The 17507-nt window shown below is 46.5% G+C and overlaps 2 protein-coding genes across 7 annotated transcripts in view; one reads left to right on the top strand and one right to left on the bottom strand.

The window, feature by feature from the left end:
• Nucleotides 1-17507, bottom strand: part of CYSTM1 (cysteine rich transmembrane module containing 1) — a 426226-nt gene that overhangs the window by 145268 nt on the left and 263451 nt on the right. The window lies entirely within an intron of this gene.
• Nucleotides 1-17507, top strand: part of NRG2 (neuregulin 2) — a 152251-nt gene that overhangs the window by 76117 nt on the left and 58627 nt on the right. The gene's annotated exons all lie outside the window — the stretch shown is intronic.

Genomic DNA, 17507 nt, shown 5'->3' with positions numbered 1-17507 from the left:
TCCTCTAGTCAAATCATTGACAAAACACCCATGCTCAGTAGCTGTCTCTGCTTCAAAGCACCCGAGTGCTCCTGGAGAGAAGCCTCTTTGCTCTGGGGGCAAACTGGTCATGCTTCAGGAGTGGTGCATGAGCAATGTGGGCTTGTGAAGTCTTCACAGAGCAGCTAGTGTTGGCCAGATTATTGATAGCACTCCCAGATTCATGATGTGACAAGTCAGATCAGCAAGTGAGCTCAGGTCCCAGCATAGAATGGGCTATTGATGCTCTTGGGAGAAGACTGGCCAGGGAGCTGAGGTAAAGGCACTGCCTTGAGCCTGGCCATGTCCTTTGCCTGTACTGCATGGGTGTTCAGATGCCTGTCTCCTGTGCCATTTTCCAAGCTCTGGCGAGTGGGACAGAACTGACAGAGAAATGCTTAGTTTGGAGCAGGCAGAGGGAGGATGTTTCAGCTGGTAGCACAGTTGTTCTGCACAGCAGGGAAACCAGCTTCAGCTGTGCCCATGCTAACTTGCTGCTCTCTGCAGGGGAAAAGCCTCAGCTGCACTACAAAGACAAAAAGGGAAATCACCTGCCCGACTTGCATTGCAGGGTTTGTAAGCAAGAGGAATGCTGATGGGGTTAAGAGTGGGAGACACTCCAGTGGTTACTGCTGCTGGTACCTCGCTCCCGTTTGGGTAGACGATGCAAAGCAAGGCTTTGTCAGACAGCAGGTCTCCAGAACCAGCCTGTACTGCTGCTATGCCTACTCCACGGTGCAATCACTTGATGGGCACAGCAGCTTGTGCAGCATTATCAGTTCTCCATCACACAGTGTCCCAGTGCTAGGCTGCGTGACTTCTGCCATGAGCAGAGCAAGTTGCAGATCTTGTGCTATGAATCTTGGTTGCCTGAAAATGACTGAGGTGTTACAGTGATTCAGGTCCAGAAAGTCTTGTTAACAGGTCCTGGATCCATAGGTCGAGCTGCTGGAGCTGGGCAAGCTGACTTTCCAAAAGGGCAGGAGCATGCCTGATTGCTGCTACCCAAGCAGCAGTTTGTTTCTCTTGCAGAGATCATGCATGTTTCATCAGCTCATTCAGGCTTTTGCCTGAAGGGCAAGGACAAGGAATGCAATGAACTCCTCTTTGGCATGGCAGTGTATTTTGCTTCACATTTGTCAATAAATGAGATTAGGTTTCTGTATTTGTGCTGAGAGTCTGCGTGAGAGGCACGTTTAATGAATGCTAAAATAAACTCTCTGGCTAGCTGTTGGGTAACAAACACAGCTAAGATTTGCATTGTAGAAGAGGTACGAACATTGCAGAGATGCCAGTTATATGACTATGAAAAAGAGATTCAGTCCGAAACAGAAATTATCCTGGATCTTACCTGAAATGATGACTCAGTACGAAAAGCAGCATGTGTATAATAATACCTATGCTTCTCCTCTACTTGGAAAAACATTTCCCACTCAGTCCTTGGTTACCTCTCCCAGTCCTTCCAGGTATGAATACCCTTTTTCCAGAATCTGAAACTTTTCCCCTAAAAAGGTCATCTCAGGATTATAGGAGGTGGCATGAATTACCTACCTGTGGGTGTCCTTCCCATTGCCCTCCCATGATGAGCCCTTGGTACTACCTTTTTGTCCAACACGGCTAGTGAGACTGTTTAGGAATAAGGAAACCTTTCTGCTGTCTTGAATGGACACATTTACATCAAAGGAGAGATGTGATAAACTCCTGGGTAACTTGGTTTGGGACCCCCCAGAAGACATGTTAGTGGGTGGATTTCAGGAGGGACATCTTGGCAAATGATGCTGGTATATGGGGGAGAAAATGGTAAAAATCTGGAGGAATGGTTGTGTATGATGGTTAAATGAGCACTTGAGTTTCCTGCAGGGGTGGGCAGTGCCCATCCCATGCTGTGACAGTGGCTTATAGGTATCCATGCTGCACTGCAGCAGCCCATTCCTTGACAACAAGGCTGAGGATCTGACTCAGCTTTCCTGATTCATGGTTGTACACTTTCAAACATGAGATTGAAGAGATCTGTTGATAACCAAAGAAGAGCTGTCAAGGAAAAAGGTTGCCATGGGCAAACGGTCCTATGTCTGCAGAGCAGTCAGGAGAGAACATTGTTATGTGAAGGCATTCTGAGCAACCTTTTCTTTTGCTTGCTTGGGTACCAGTATTGGGAAAGCAGCAGTAAAGGCATGATGCAGCTTTGGGCTGTACAGGCCTAGCACTTAGCCTCTATGTACTGGTTATAGTGCATGCTTCTGCCTCTTCAGTGCTCCTCTATCTCAGCTGATTTGTGAAGGCAGGGTCGTGGGTCCTGATGATGATGATGTAGGTGCTGCAGACCCTTCACAGGGCAGGTGATCTCAGCTTCCACAGACCTCTCGGGCTTTAGTTTCTTTCAGTAATACTTCTAGCTCTTCTACTGTCAAAATTCTATGTGTAGGACTCCTGATTGTGCAGAGAGCATCTGCAATGCTGCTGTTATTCCTTACGGCTTTTCCTAACCTGAATTCCAGGGAATTGCTCCTTTCTGTGGTTGCGCTTATCCATTCTACCTGCTGCTGATGAGGCTGAAGAGAAAGCAGGAGTGGCAAAGAAATGTTGTGCAATGGAAATATGTTGATAATAGCTTTCTTATCCACCTCTGTCCGCATAGCATGTCTTGGGTTGGTTGTTTGAATTATTAGTGCTTCTGGAGAGGTTTCCTTGTCTATCCTATATTTAGAAAATGTGGGCAGGCCATGAATTTTAAGAACAACCCTTGTGTTAACAGGGCCATTGCTCATTTCATGTGTTGTAACATTTTGTGTTGGTAATGTTTTCAGGCGGTGATTGAGAGACATGGCATGAGTCACAGCTCTGGTTTTCTTATGGGGTTAGGTAGGTGTCTTGTGCATTTTTAGGGGGCTAGAAAGGAGAAAAATCAGCAAGAGGAATCTGAAGCACTGCCAACAGCTTTGGTTTTAGTGCCAGAACTGCGATAATCTGGTATTTCCCGTGAAGCCCCAGGTGTTGTGCTGGCTTTATTTTCTGGGTCTCTCCGATTTCTCTTGTCCTTTGTCATTGCAGGGCAAAGCTTAAACTTCACAATACCAAAAACAATAACAGGCCTCCAACACATCTCTAGGTGGATAGCTCATTACATTTAATCCAATATCACAATTTTTGAGAAGGAGAAGCAGCCCAATTCATGATTTCCAGGTGAACTGAGCTGAGTGTGAGCATCTCTCTGTCCACTCATCCATTCTCCTTCTTCTCTTTGTGGACACCAAATTCCTCTTGTACATATTTGCTGTCTGCTCACACTCATGGAGAGCTACATGTCTCTGAGGCTGCCCCATCTCTTCTGCCACATGCAGGCTCAGCAGCAGCCTCATTGTAATAGTTGGGGCCCTGGCCTCGAAATGTCTTGGGTGCTTCCCCCAGCAGGAGTTTTCTGCACTGAAGCCTCAGGGCTTGTCTGCACAGGGAGGCTCTTGCAAAACATGCTTGGCCTAGGGTGTGAATTTAAAGGGAAAGAACTATTCTGCACCAGATTCCTGCCTTAAATGGTCTTATTCTGCAGACAAAGGCTGTTATTTTTACCATGCTGCTGGCTGGAATTGGTTGATCCACTGCACCTGACCTGAGCAACCAAAGGCTCTTGCGGGGCAGCTCTGATCTGAGCTTGGGTTCTTGGTGCTGGCTCCAGCTGGCACTGTGGAGGAGGCATGGAGGTGGCAGGGAAGAGGATGGTGCCCTCAGGCTCTGTGTCTACCCAGAAAAGTGGGACCACATCAGAGCAGAGCCTACTTGAGGGGTTCTTGCTACCCTCTGGAGAAGCCACCCCAAACAGGGAGGCTGCACAGACCAACCCGCGTTGACGGTCCCCCTTCATCAGGATTGGGCTTGGATTATCTGCTCGAGTCCAAACCTGTCAGAGCAGCCTGGGACTCAACTTGATGAATTACCCTGAGTCAGCAGCCCTTCGTGCGGCACTCTTAGTCCACGTGAGCTGCCTGAGTTGCTGGGGCAGTGTGCTGCAGGAGTTCTGTGTAGGCATGGTATTTTGCTATGTAGACTGAGAATATGGTCCTCACCAAGCGCTATCAGACTGGCCATCCTAGCTGCCATCTGTGGCCTTCATGTGCCACAGCATGAAGCTTCCTGAAGCCTTCTCCTAAAACCAACCCCTCTGGTGCTGTCTCAGCCCCACTATGCCTGACCTGGGATGCTGGGGGAATGGCTCTATGGGGAGCTCGTTGTGGCCCATGGGCGGACTATACCTGCTAAGCTAAGGTCAGAGGCATGGTAGTGGTCCCCAGCCTGGCTCCTGGAGGTCGATGGAGGTCCCATGCCCCAGTCACACTGGTGCAAGTCTGCTAGAGCTTTCTGTGTGAATCATTACAGTGGCTTTTGCAAGGTTTGTATGAGTAGGGAAGAACCTTGGCATTTAGGAATGAGAGAAAAGACCCTGGAAACAGCTTTCAGCCCAGAGGATTGAAGGGACACCATGACAGCACAGAAGGTCACATAAATGAAGCACTCTTTCTTTATGTCTCCACTGAGGCCGAAGGTGGAAGCCCAGACATCCCTAGCTGCTGCTGGCCAGTTTTCACTTGGTACATCTGTACTCCCTGGAAGTTGTCACTGCAGTCACTGAAGACAAGAGCATAGCAGGACTGGCAGAAAGGGAGAGACATTGATGTGAAGCATAGGCCTGCTGTCAGCTGGATTAATGAGGGTAAAAATGCATGCGGGAGTTACAAGCCTCTGGGCATTAGGGTAGAAAAACAGCTCTGTCCTGAGAGAATGCAGAAGACTTCCCTACTGGGAAGTTATTCAAAAGGAGTAAGTGATACTTGCTGCCATGAAGTGGAGGTCCCTGTCTAGCAAAGAGCATGGTCTAACCCAACATGGTACCTCTCTGCAGCATGGTGGTCTTTTCTGGCTGCTCTCTGTGCCTGTCACGAGTCCCCATGCGTCATCAAAGCCTTCTCCTGTTCTTCGCTGCTGGAGCTGCCCTGCTAACTGAGTTGGCTGCTTGAGGACTCATCAGAGCTGAAATGATTTATCCCTCAGCAGTTTATTGCAAATGAGCCATTGGGAGTCTTTCAAAAGCCATCTTATCTTGACCTAAGCTCAGCTAAATGTTTTAGCAGCATCAGCTTTACATAACAAGTTAGAGGTAGGGGAGAATTCTGGGAGGATAAAGTTTATGTTGATAAATGGTCCTTGCTGACGAGGATCTCCCCCTCAGAGTTACCTGGTTATCAGAGCATCACTGACACAGGAATTACAAGCCAGCTGCCCCAGAAAAATATGATGGCTTGCTTGTTTAGTCTGGGTGTCTGATAAAAGGCCAAGCTATCTGTATGAAATCAGGTAATGCTTTGCCAGCATTTAGATTGTAGAAAAGCCTCTTGATAGAGCCCTAGCACCCCAAATTAATTCCAGTTGGTAGGAACAGGGGAGTATCACATGGGCTGAAAGCTGGGTGGGGAGGACCATGAACAATGGATAAGGATAAACAGCAGTGTGTCAAATTGTCAGGGGAGCGAAGGGGAGCGCAGTGTTGGGAGCTAAAGTCTTGCCAACTGCTGCCCTTCGTGGTGAGCCGTGCATGGTTAACCTCTGCTGTGGTTCCGGGGGGCTCCTGCAGCGGTGAAGAGGAGTACGTGAGGCTTGTTGGGAAGTTGGATGTGTTTGTCTTTAGTTACCTGGGGAGGTGTTTGAGAGGCTCCTTCAAATGGCAGGGCTGATCTGTGGTTGTCTGAGGTGTCTGCTCAGCTTTTGTTCGTGTTCGCAAGGACTTTCCCAGTTAATTGTCTGATATTTTGACCAGACATTTATTTACTACTTAATTACAAAGGGAGGGGTGCAAGCTGAGAAATGGCATGAAAAGCATAATAGGGTAGGCTGCGCTTGACTGTGATGTTTACAGTCTTCACGATCCCTTGGCTTTGGGTGAGACCCAGGTGTCCTTGCTCATTAAAAAAGCAGATTTGGGATAGGATCTTTCCTCTGTACACATTCGGGGATCCTGTAGCTACAAACAGAAGAGCTTAGTTGAGCAGGAAGGCTTTCTACTCCTGGTGTTTCAAGCTTGACCATTGCATAGAGGAACTGTCCCTGCAGGGACAGACAGGGCATGAGGGTGAAGAGCCTTGCACAGTGTGAGTACAAGTGGAAGCTCAACTTCTACGTCCTGCAGCCAGGGGGAGAATGTGACCAGAAAGCGACACAGCCTTGAAGCAGCACTGAAGTATTTCTGAGCTGTTTATGACAGTGGAGCTCCTTATGCACCATCCCAAACTGGCAGAAAACCAGTATTCAGGTGCCTGTCTGAGAGGATGATTCAGGCCCTCTCGATTTCATGATGAGAAGGCTGCCTGAAGCTCTTCAGTGAGATGTGGGAGGTAGGCAGCATCTCCAGAAATGAAAGGAAGATGAGGCTGGGGTTTAAGGATGATGTTCAAGGTTTTCAAGATCATTGTTTTTTGCAAAGGAAGGAAAAAACATGCATCTCGCAGCCAAGGTGAATTGAGAGAAGGACAAAGATGAGTGATTTTGTTTGTGACTGGAGGCAGCTGGTATGGGCAAGGAGAAGAAAATGGATAGAAGAGGCAGTGTAAAGAACTGGAAGACAAAAGGAGAGATGAGCTTCGTCTTTGGGAACAGGTGGAACATCTCTTTTGCAGCTGGGGACCAAAAGAGCCTCACAGGTCTCAATAATTGATAATGTGGCTAGGTTCCCCATCACCTGCTAACTATTGTGCCCTTGTGCTGATGGCCTTCCTTGCAGGGACCCAGGCATTTACCCAGAGGGGATTTAGCGCTGCCTGTTGGAGAGGATGGGATCAGCTATATCCTTGAAGTCAGCCAGGTCCTGGGGCACTCTGTGGGATGTAGAGTAGGTGTGTAGGTTGTTTGTGGGTCTGGATCCTGGTGAATTGGATGGATGTTGCAGGGCTGATCCCATCTTAGGGCAGGGATGTGATCTGCTCAACTTCTGAAAGGTTATTCCAAGCTTACTCTCGTAATCCTGTGATGTGTTGTCCCTCTGAGCCTTCTGTTTGGGCCTTTCCAAGTTGATTTTGTAGATGCTGAAGATGGTAAAGGTCTAACCAGGCCTTTCCAGGTCAGCTCCTCAGCACCACTGCACCTTCTACATGTTGATCAGACACACAGGGCACTTAGACTGAATGTTTCCTACAGAAATGTTCCCCAGCAGAGGAGTTCCCACTCTTTCCATCACGTTTTCCATACTGTGTCTCAGACCCCTGAGCATCCGTTCCTTGGGTTTCTAGATGGTTGGTGGAATTTTCCTTAAGCTGGAGTGTCTGGACAGAGAGGTGCCTTCTTTGTTATCTAGCTCAACTGCCTTCTTGCTTTTCCATGTCACTCTTGCATAGAGATGGGAACCATCCATGCTTATAATAGAATATGAATCCCACATTGTGCCCTGTCTTTTCTCAGGTCTTCCTTGGATCCCAAACTCCTTCCGCTTGTTGTCACTGCAGCTTAAAATTGGCATTTGTGGTGGCATCCAGAGGTCCTGGCTGCAGCATTGTTCCCCTTGTGCTATTCACAGCACAGAGTCATAACAAGAGACAGTCCCTGCCCCAAGTATATTAAGTGGGATCTTTGAGAGAGGAAATGGAAGCGCAGAGAAGGGTTGTGAATTGTCCCACTTTGCGCAACATTTCTGGGATAAAACCCAGCACTATTAATAGCTTTTTGCTCAATAACCATCCTTTGTTCAGAACTCTGGTTTTCACCTTAAGTTGTTTGTGTTGTGCAGGATCTGTTGGCCAGTTTGGCTGAAGTTCCTACCTTGTGATCTATAGCTAGACATAAAGCAGGTCTAATAAACCCCCGTTAATGTTGAACTCAGAATAATCTTTCTGCTCAGGCCACCACTATGATGCTCATTGTCTTTTCTTCACCCACATTTTGCTGCCACATCATTGGTCTTTGTTTCTGGTTACTTTCATTCTTCAGTGTCACCTACAATATTACTTGCGTCACACCTTCCTTTGTTGCTGTTCCTCAAGTCCTTTGGTGGAGTAGCTGGACAGCCAGCAAGTTTGCTCACATTAAAACCTCAAATTTGCTTTACCTCATTCTTACTTGTTGCCCATGAAAGTTCCATAAGGTGAACTTTGTGCCAAAAATGTTTGTGGAAGCAGAAACTGATGATTAAATTTAAACAAAGACTCACAGGAAGCAAATCGTAAAATTGCAACTGTATGTTTGTGATAATAAGAGCTCTGTCACTGCTGTCAGGGACAAGAATTGATGGAGGCCACAAAATCTCTTTATCCAACCAAAATGAGCCGGAGTTACTTGATTTTTTTTCTTTTAAGCACAAGCCACAAACTGCTCATGAGCAATTTACAAGCCAAAAATTAGCCAGGATGGCTTTCCAGAGAATAGTTCTGGAGAATATTGCAATAAGCAGTACCCAAGTATAAAATGGGGGAAAATAAGGATAAAAAAATTAATCAGGAAGAGCTGACATCCTTGAGACTCCTGGCAGCCATAAAGCAGCCTGGTTGGGGGACATTTCAGTGTGAGCCACCCATCGCTGCGCTTCAGTGGGGGTCCGGAGCTATTCAGAACAATGCTGGGAAGCCGCACTCTGGACAAGGCAGGAGACACGCTGTGTTAGTGTCTCCACTGGGCAGTGCCCAGAGTCCCAAATGGAATTTACAGCTAGCTGCTTCCCTGCAGCCCATGGAGGAGGGTGGCCCCTTCTCTGCAGGGCTCAGGCGCTCCGTGGGCTCGGCCAGTGCTGTTGGACCCCTCTCTGCAGACAGTGTTCTGCCATGTGCAAAGGCTTCTGCCGGTTTAAATGGAGAGGTCAGTGTGTGGGAAAAGAGCAGAACTTGGCCTGATGTGGGTCATCACTCCAGCAGCAGCAGAGACCCAGGGCATCCTGTGCATTGGGAGCTTATTATAGTATAGGGTGGTAATTCCATCCTCAGTTAGTGGGGCTTGGGCACGTATGTATGTCTTGGAAATGCTGTCTCAGGGATTAGCTTTATTTTCTTTCCTTTTTCCTGTGTTAGGATGAAAACCAGACCCGCGGTCACTGTCTGAGGTTCTTTTGGTACCAGTGCTTTAAAGCAGTTCTTGAGTTAACAGAAAGAAAAACCCAAAACTTTTAATCTTTCTAATATAACATTACAGAGAACAAACAAGCCTTTAATGCAAGCCCCAGGGTCTCTTGTGGGGAGATCCTGATAAAAATACTGCTTTCTGTTTTGGAAATACCCTCTGGTGGATTTGTCAAAACCCTACCAGAGACAATGGTGAACTTTCAAAGTTAAGCAGAGACATGGAAAAAAAAATCTTGTAATTAAGGCTGCAAGTGGTTGGCTTTTGTCACGGAATGCTGGAGAACATGATTTTATAGGTTAAAAATCCTCCCACCTCAGTGTTAGAGACTACTAATCGAATTTAATTGTCCAGCTCTTGAAGTGTTTTCTTCTTTGGATGGATGCCTGCTTTGTGCAGTGTTTCCACCTGGTCGTGTATGAAACACTGGGATGTGTCTGGCCCAGGACTCCATGGGAGGTCAAAATGGTTGCAAGCTGGACTGTTGCATCTGGCGCTCACTTGACCTCTACCTGCCCCAAGTTAACATCTTCCTAACTGATCCCAGTGTTTGCTGACTGTTCCGTACCTGCCGATGTTTAGGCATGTTCAAAAACACTTGTTAAAAGTGACTTCACCCTGCTGGGACAGGGAAAGGAGGCAGATCCTGCACTGGGATTCTGCTGATACAGGCTGGGTTTGAATGGAGCTGTGAGGTGCTGCAGATGGTGTTTATGGTCTTCCTGACCTTAGACCTCACCTCTGGGGTCCTTATTCTATTTAAATACAATATATTGAGAAAGGAGGACAGGGATGTCCAGAAGAGTTGTGCTAAGAGTGAATCCCTAGTCCTTTGCTTTCGCACCTAACTTAGATGGGCACGAGACAGGTGAGCTAGACAGAGAGAGAAAGGTTGACTTGTTCATGTGCCTCACACAGGTGTAGGTTGCATTTATGTTTGTAGCCCTTGGTTTTGCAAGTGTGTCTTCTGTCCTCTTGTCTCTGGGAGAGCCCAGGCGGTGCACGCAGTCTCTGTTAAATAAATTTCAGCTCCCGTTTAACTGAGCGGGGTTTTTTTACCCATGTTTTTGGAAACACTCTTGTGGTTGATAGAGCTGTAGAACACCAAATAGTTTTTTCATCCCTTTCTGGAACTGATAATGTTCCACTGATGGCCATTGTACATCAGCAAATCCTTCTCTGTAACCTGAAAGTTGCTTTTATCTTTGCTGTGGCCTTAAGGGGTCTGTATGTGGTTTCATGTACAGATCTCATGAGAAAGTTGTAATGAAACAAGGGGTTTTGTTATCTTAGATTGTTTTATTTCCTGGGGTGAGGGTTACACTTTCCTTTGGTGATTGAAAGATAATGAATGCCACCCTGGTCTTTACCAGGATACTAGGACAAGCAATTTGTCCTTAGTGTTCAGTGGCTAAAACAAAGAATAGATGTATTTTGAAGTTTTGGATGCTCTGCGTAATCTGTTTGTTGGCTGGGTCTTGACTGGCCATCCACAGAATATGGGTGGGCCGTTTTTCTAACTGATTGTGAAGATAGAGATAAAGCTATATTTTATGAATTGCTGTTTTCAAGGTCATGTGGAAATTGAGCAGTTCATAAAATATATCTTTGAGCAAAGATATATTTGATTATAGAAAATATGATCCCAGAATCAATTGGGTATAAACAAGATGTTGCCTTTAGGGTTGAAAACACATTGTTAGAGGCATGAAGAGCAGAAATTGTCACTGCTGTCTTTGTGTGGCTATTGTTTTTGGTTTTAATAGGAACAGAATGAATGACATTTTTCCACCAGACCACTTATGCTCAACTATACCTCCAGGACAACTTCCTGGCCAAAAATATTCAAAACAAACAAACACAATAGCAATTCTACTCCAATTACATTGTTTGCAAACCAGCTAGTGTTCATAGAGTACTAGGTTTGGCAAATCCAGGCACTTCAGTCCTGGATTTTAATATTAGATATTTGTATGTGAATTACTTGTAGCTGTTGTGCTATTCAGGTAACTGTTGGAGTGGCCACATGGATGGGCACCTCTAGCATCTCTTCCCAATCTGTGATAGAAGCGTGCCCTAGCTCTCTTAGCAATTCGGCTGAAAAGCCCTGGGTATTGGGAAGACATCCTTGCCCAGTGGCCAGATGCTCATTGATTTCATTGGAGCTGAGATTTCAGCCTAGGGCTCTGGACCAAATCATACACCAATTTAAAAACTTTCCCTTGAAAGAATAACTAAATATTAAGTGTGGGAAAGAGAAAGACAGAGGAGGAGGAATTTATCAATTGCTCTTTTATATAAGAGGAGCCAGTATTTATAAGAGGAGAGTGAGCTCACTGCCTTTGTGGAACTTATTCCTGTGCTTTGAGCTGCCAGAAGGATCCTAAATCAGCAAACCTGTTTGTGACTTTTCAGTCAGTTTCCTTTGGCTAATGGGAATTATCATGGAAATAGTGATTGCTGGAAGTCACAGTTTTAAATATACATAATGCTGTGGATTGGTATTGTAGTCATTACTCCTCCCTGACTTAGAAGGCTACAGGATCCTAGCTAAGGGAAAAGAGCTTGTATGGTAGAGATGCTATGGGACATGAAGGGAAGAATAATGTGGTTATTCTGGCTCCAGAAAGGTTTCCAAGCTTCATTACAACCCCAAGTCTGCTGATTTCAGTCTTTTCAGAATCTTCAGACTTCCACTCGTTTGGGTCCTCTCCACATCTCTGTGAGTCAGCTGGGTGGGTGTCAGCAGACCCTCTAGGACATGGGAGAGTGGTTCCTTCGTTGTCATACTTCTTGTCTCCAGCTGTCAGGGTATGGCATCTCCAGGAACACAAAGCTATGCCTCTGACTCCTGCTGGTGTACCTCTGCAGGAAGGGCACAGCAGCATGGTGCATGCTAGGCACAGAGCACATCTCCTGTGTCCTTGGAGAGCTTTGGGTTATTAAGCCTATGCCCTTGCAGTTACTGCACAGATAGACCCATGGACGTTGGAGGCAAGGCGTGCATGCCCCAAAGTGAGCCACGTCATCTAGTGCTTGCTCCCACAGTGGTGTCCCTACCATCACAGATGGAGTAAGAGAAACATGGATGTGTGTTAATTAAAAGGCCTAGCAGTGGCCGTAACAGAATGCTACCCCTTGGAAATTTAAGTTTGACATTGTGCCTTTCTTGCCTAGGATGCAGAGATCTGATTGAGATGCTGCAGTGTGCGCAGTCAGCACTGTGATAAAGTCTGACCATCCTTTTTTGCATTAACTGGAAATGCAAGTTGCCTAAAGCATATTACAGATAATCTGTTATATTTTATATTCTTAATTTGAAGCCTGTAGTTAATCACTAGTGAGTTGTGGCAGAGGTTGATATAGGGTGATATGTCAGTGTGACGTCAAGGATCTCTTTGATAGGCTCTGGACTGTGTATGGTTTGTGGAAGTTGTGTCTATCCATTGAATAAAGCTGGGGTCTGTCATACTGCAGAGATGGCTTTAGTCAAATACAGCCCTGTTACCTTCAGGAGCATTGGAGGTCTCAGAGGAGCTCTTGTGACCCTGCCACCAAAGAGCTGAACTCCATTCAGAGTCCCAGCTGCAGAAAGCATTTTTCAGCCCCTCTTTTCCATGGCCATGGGAGTTCAAGCTAAGTTACCTTCTCCCTCAGTGGCTCAGAAGGACACAGAAGGATCCTTTTCTGCCAGTTCTCCAGATCCACCTACCTAATTAGTCACCTGCTGTGTGCCAGGCAGTGTGGAGCAGCCTCCAGTGGTTGGCATAGCATCCTCTGGAGCAGGCGAGAAAGGTAAGTCATGCCTACTCATGACATCCATTGCCCAGAGGTCCCAGATGTGTCTGTAGATTGTCCACTCTGGAGGATCTCCCACAGTGAGCAAGACACTGCAGTGTTTGTGGCTATGAAGGAGTTCACTGAGCACCTTTTCCAAGATGACTTGCTTCTCTTTCATGCTGCCAAAGGGCTGTTTATGTATGATGCTGTGTGGGTGGGATGTGGTTTTGTTACTGCTCCGTTGTTGGACTCTGTTTGGGCACTTTGCCGGTTCATGATTAATGATGTTTTGAGTTGAGGCTTTAAGATGCTTTCAGGCATACTTCAGGTACCAGAAGTAAAAGAGGTGTTGTTATCATCAAGGTACTTCAATGTAATATCAAATGTAATCAGAAGTGAATTAGTTAAAGCAGTGTGTACATGTAAGTCCTCTTACGGTGGATGTTCAGGCAACTTGTATGGAGTAATTTAGAGCTCAATTTTGTAGACTTTTGTAAGCCTCTTCTCTCCATGAGATGGTGGTAACTTGGCAGTAGATGCCAGGACTGCTGTCAGAGGGCAAACCTCTCCTGCAAAGGCCTCTTAGTGAAACATGACTCTTAAAACAGGTTAGGGAATTGTGAGCATTTGTTGATCCTGGCTTTAGGGTAAATTCTTACGGCTAGCAGAACTGGTGTAGGCTGGGATCTAGTGGTTTCCTGCTTTTCATCTGACCTTGGAGTGAGCAAAAACCTGTAGAAAATCTGTATTTCTTGTTGATCTTGGCTCTATCAGGCCGTGCTGCTCTTTCCTTTCTGCAGCACAGCTTACCCTTGGCATGGTTGTCTGCTAGAATTGCCTGGAGAGCCGCAGTCTCTTTTCTGCATCACCTCAGGCTTTGTGAGGCTGGTGGTTCTTCAACCCCATGGAGAGGAGACTCAAATTCAGGTAGAGGAGTGGTTGACAGGTGACTTGTGTGGCCTTGGTTAGGTGTTTTGGCTTGACCTAAGATGTGCTGGCCCCATCCAAGCATCAGTAACTCGTGTGGATGAGGCTGGGAAGCTGAGAACTGGTGGAAACATGGGGAAATGGGACCTGAACTCCAGCTGGTATACAGCTGAGTCCCTTTGCCACAGATTGTATGTTATCTTGGTATGTATGAAGCTAGCAACTTTGTTTTCCCAACTTGTTTGAAAAAATACTGAAAGGGCAGGAGATTAAAATGACCAAAAATGTTCAGAGCATTAAAGAAAGGGGACACTTTTAAAATCCTCATGTCTGAGCTAAGCTCACAACTTTCTGAGCTACAAGTCTGTGATTTAGACAGGGCAGAGATAGGAAATGGGACAATGTTGAAGCTGAAAATGAACCAAAATGTAAAACTTTCTTTGACATACTCCATTAGCACTCCATGCATTGCTTTGGTCTCTCAAACTACTGTAGTTTACTGCTGGAGGAGGTTGAAAGGTGATTCATTCATAGTTTACAAGTACCTAAAAAGGGAAGAGGTTTCTGGCTGCTAGATGGGATTCAAATCCATCAGAGAAAAGCAGAGTTCTCTTGGCTGGAAGCCAAAGCCAGAGAAATTCAGGCTGGGAAAAAGGCCTGCAGTTTAAACACTACAAATACAAACCAGTGGAAGGTCTTGGGCTGGCATTAAGCAGGCTCATCAGCAGCTAATGGCTCTGAATGAGAGTTCTGTGTCTAAGAGATGCAGGAATTAGGAAGAGAGACTTTCCAGCCCAGAGCAGCTGTTGCAGGAGACCAAGGCTGGGGGTTCCTTTCAGCTGGAGCAGCCTGTGTGTGCATGGCTCTGGATGCTGCATCCCAGGCTTGGGGCTCTGCCTGCTCTTCCCATGCTGCCATCCAAGCACAAGCCACTCTTGTAGGGCAACAGTAAGGCACACAGATGTGCTGGTGTCAGGCAGCACAGCTCTTTCTTTGCGCTCAATGCTTTTTGCAGAGTCCAAAATATTTCTGGATTGGATTCCCCTTTCACTGGCTGGATTCAAGCAGGGAATTACAGTCCATGAAGTGTGGCTTGTGAGCTGAGCGTGCAGTCCCTTTCCCTGCTGTTGTGAGACAGGCAAAGACATACAGGGAAGCATTTCTCTTTCCTTTTTCTGGGCAGGCTCAGCTGGAGGGGTGCAATGCAGGCAGAGCCCCTGCTCTAGGTGAGTGTCCACTCCACCTCTGGTATGTTTCTCTTTGGACCTGCCTATTGAGGAGTGTCATGTAATTTATCACAGAAGCACTAGGCATGAGAGTAACTAGGTATGAGTGAGATGTGACTCATGTTGGTAGGGAGAAATGGGAATAGAGATCTTGGAAGGTTTCTTGCTTGTCCTTGGCCCTCTGCCTTCAATACTCTCCATGTTTCTGGGCTTTGCTGTGCTCTTACCAGCATTTTCTGGGCAGAGGGGCAAGACTGACACATCTTTCTCCTAGGCCGTGCTGCCTGCTTCATAATTCTGCAGACTGCAAACCTGGAAATAATACAAAGCAGATGCACCAGTGCCAAGGTTAGGACCTTCCTAGTATTTAAAGCACACGTATGCTGTTGGCATGGTACAGGGTGACCTCAGTGCACAATAGGAACCAACGGACACACACATTCAGACAGAATAAATATTTGACAGAGTCTATTTCTCTATTCCCCAAAATGACCCCTATAAAAGCAAGGTTCTGTTTACCTTCCTGGCTCTCTGGGCACAGTCTTCTGAGAAGAGGCAAGCCCTCTTCTCCATTCATTGCCCTGCTGCTCTTCTGGGTGACCCATTTCCAGGCAAGGATCAGGGATATTGGCTTCACAAAACCCAGGACGCTTGGATCTTCACAGAACTAATGAAATTTGGGGAAAACTGAGATAATTTTGTTCAGAAGTGCCAAAGCACAGAGACCTGGGCAGCAGCGCAAGATGACAGTGTGAGCCTGAAGCAGTCGTCTGCGTTTGTCCAAGCTGCTTTTTATGCTGTTTCTACCACGTTAGCACATCTGAAGCCCTCCCCATCTTGACTGTGGCATAGATTTCTAGGGAGCCTACAGCAGGCTTCAGTGTGCAAAAATAAGTCAGGAAGAATATCTGATGGGGTTTATCCTTTTTTCCTTGGTGTATTAAACTTCTTTCCTTTGCACTCCTGGGTCTTGTTTGCTTCTTTGCCTTGGTGCCAATGTAGCTGTGTCAGTGGAAGACCTGGTGTGCTTGGAGCCAGAGCTGCTGTGTAACCCACCCATGTGCTGCCAGACACTTGCTCTGGGTTTGCCTTTCAGTCACTGGGAGCTTTGCCCGACCTACCCATGTTACCCCAAACTGTACATGTCTGTCCATACCTACTGAATTGAGGACAGTTTAGATTCGCATGCCCTTGCGCATAAACCAAACCAATATGAGCCCTCAGAGCCTCCTGACGCTGTAGCATACACATGATGACTGCTGTGCTTCTTATTTTGTATAAGATCACTTGCCGTGAAAAACTTTTAAATACAACCTGTGATGACTTAGCTTGGCATGAAGCATGAGTGGAGACATGCAAAGGTCTATAAAATCGCAATTGTTCTAATGAAACCCATCCAATTCCTCCTCCTTTGATCTTGCGAAGTGGAAGAGCAATCAGAATGCAGTAGGCAATTAAAAGACGGCTTGTGCATATTAGAGAGAGGAAATACTTTATCTGTAACACATCTTAGACAAGTGGAAATCATTGTTATGAATATTCTTCAGCCAAACCCAGCAATTTGCTGTTTTTTTTTAAGGTTAATGCTGAAAAGGAAAAGGGGAGCTGCCAGTTGAATGAAAAATTGCAAGCCTGCTAATGCTTCTTGTCAGGTTTAATATAAAGCCTGGTAGAGATTGCTAAGAAGTGTTTCCCTCTCTTCCTGATGTTCCACCTGTCTGAAACACCCAAGCAAGCTCACATGCAGAACCAGGCTTCAGACTGGAAAGCCTGACATTGCAGGTCCTAAGACCATTTTAAATAGAATCATAGAATCACAGACCGGTTTTGGGTTGGAAGGGACCTTAAAGCTCATCCAGTTCCCACCTTTCTCATCACAGTATCACAGTATCACAGTATGCTGGAGATTGGAAGGGACCTCAAAAGATCATCTAGTCCAATCCCCCTGCCAGAGCAGGAACACCTAGATAACGTTACACAGGAATGTGTCCAGGCGGGCTTTGAATGTCTCCAGGGAAGGAGACTCCACAACCTCCCTGGGCAGCCTGTTCCAATGTTCCGTCACCCTCACTGAGAAGAAGTTCCTTCTCAAGTTTAAGTGGAGTTCATTTGTGCAGGTTTCCACTGCAGCCCCTCTCAATGGCTATTGCTCTGATGCTGTCAAGCTGAATGACCATCTTCTTTAGCAGCAGGCATAGAGCATCCGTATCACACACTACTGGGGGACTGGGGACTGCACCCTGTGACCTGCCTCTGATCCATCTGCAGTGAAACCCTCCTGCTGTGGCTGGTGTGGTGTGGGATTGGCAACACACCTGCAGGCAGTGGCAGAGATCATGTAGGTGTTGGTAATCATCAGCAGCAATGGCAGGATGCAGGGAAAATAGTCTCCAAAGAGCTTGAGCCTCCTGCATCCTGGCTCTGGGCTGGTGGGAGAGCCTGGAGAGCAGCACAAACCCTTGTACTAGCAGG

This window comes from Pezoporus occidentalis, unplaced genomic scaffold (genome assembly GCF_034315485.1).
Source record: "Pezoporus occidentalis ecotype Australia unplaced genomic scaffold, CSIRO_AGI_Poc_V1 ctg91, whole genome shotgun sequence".
Classification (NCBI taxonomy): domain Eukaryota; kingdom Metazoa; phylum Chordata; class Aves; order Psittaciformes; family Psittacidae; genus Pezoporus; species Pezoporus occidentalis.
Note: the sequence above shows the minus strand (reverse complement) of the source record. Positions and strands in the feature narration are given on the sequence as shown.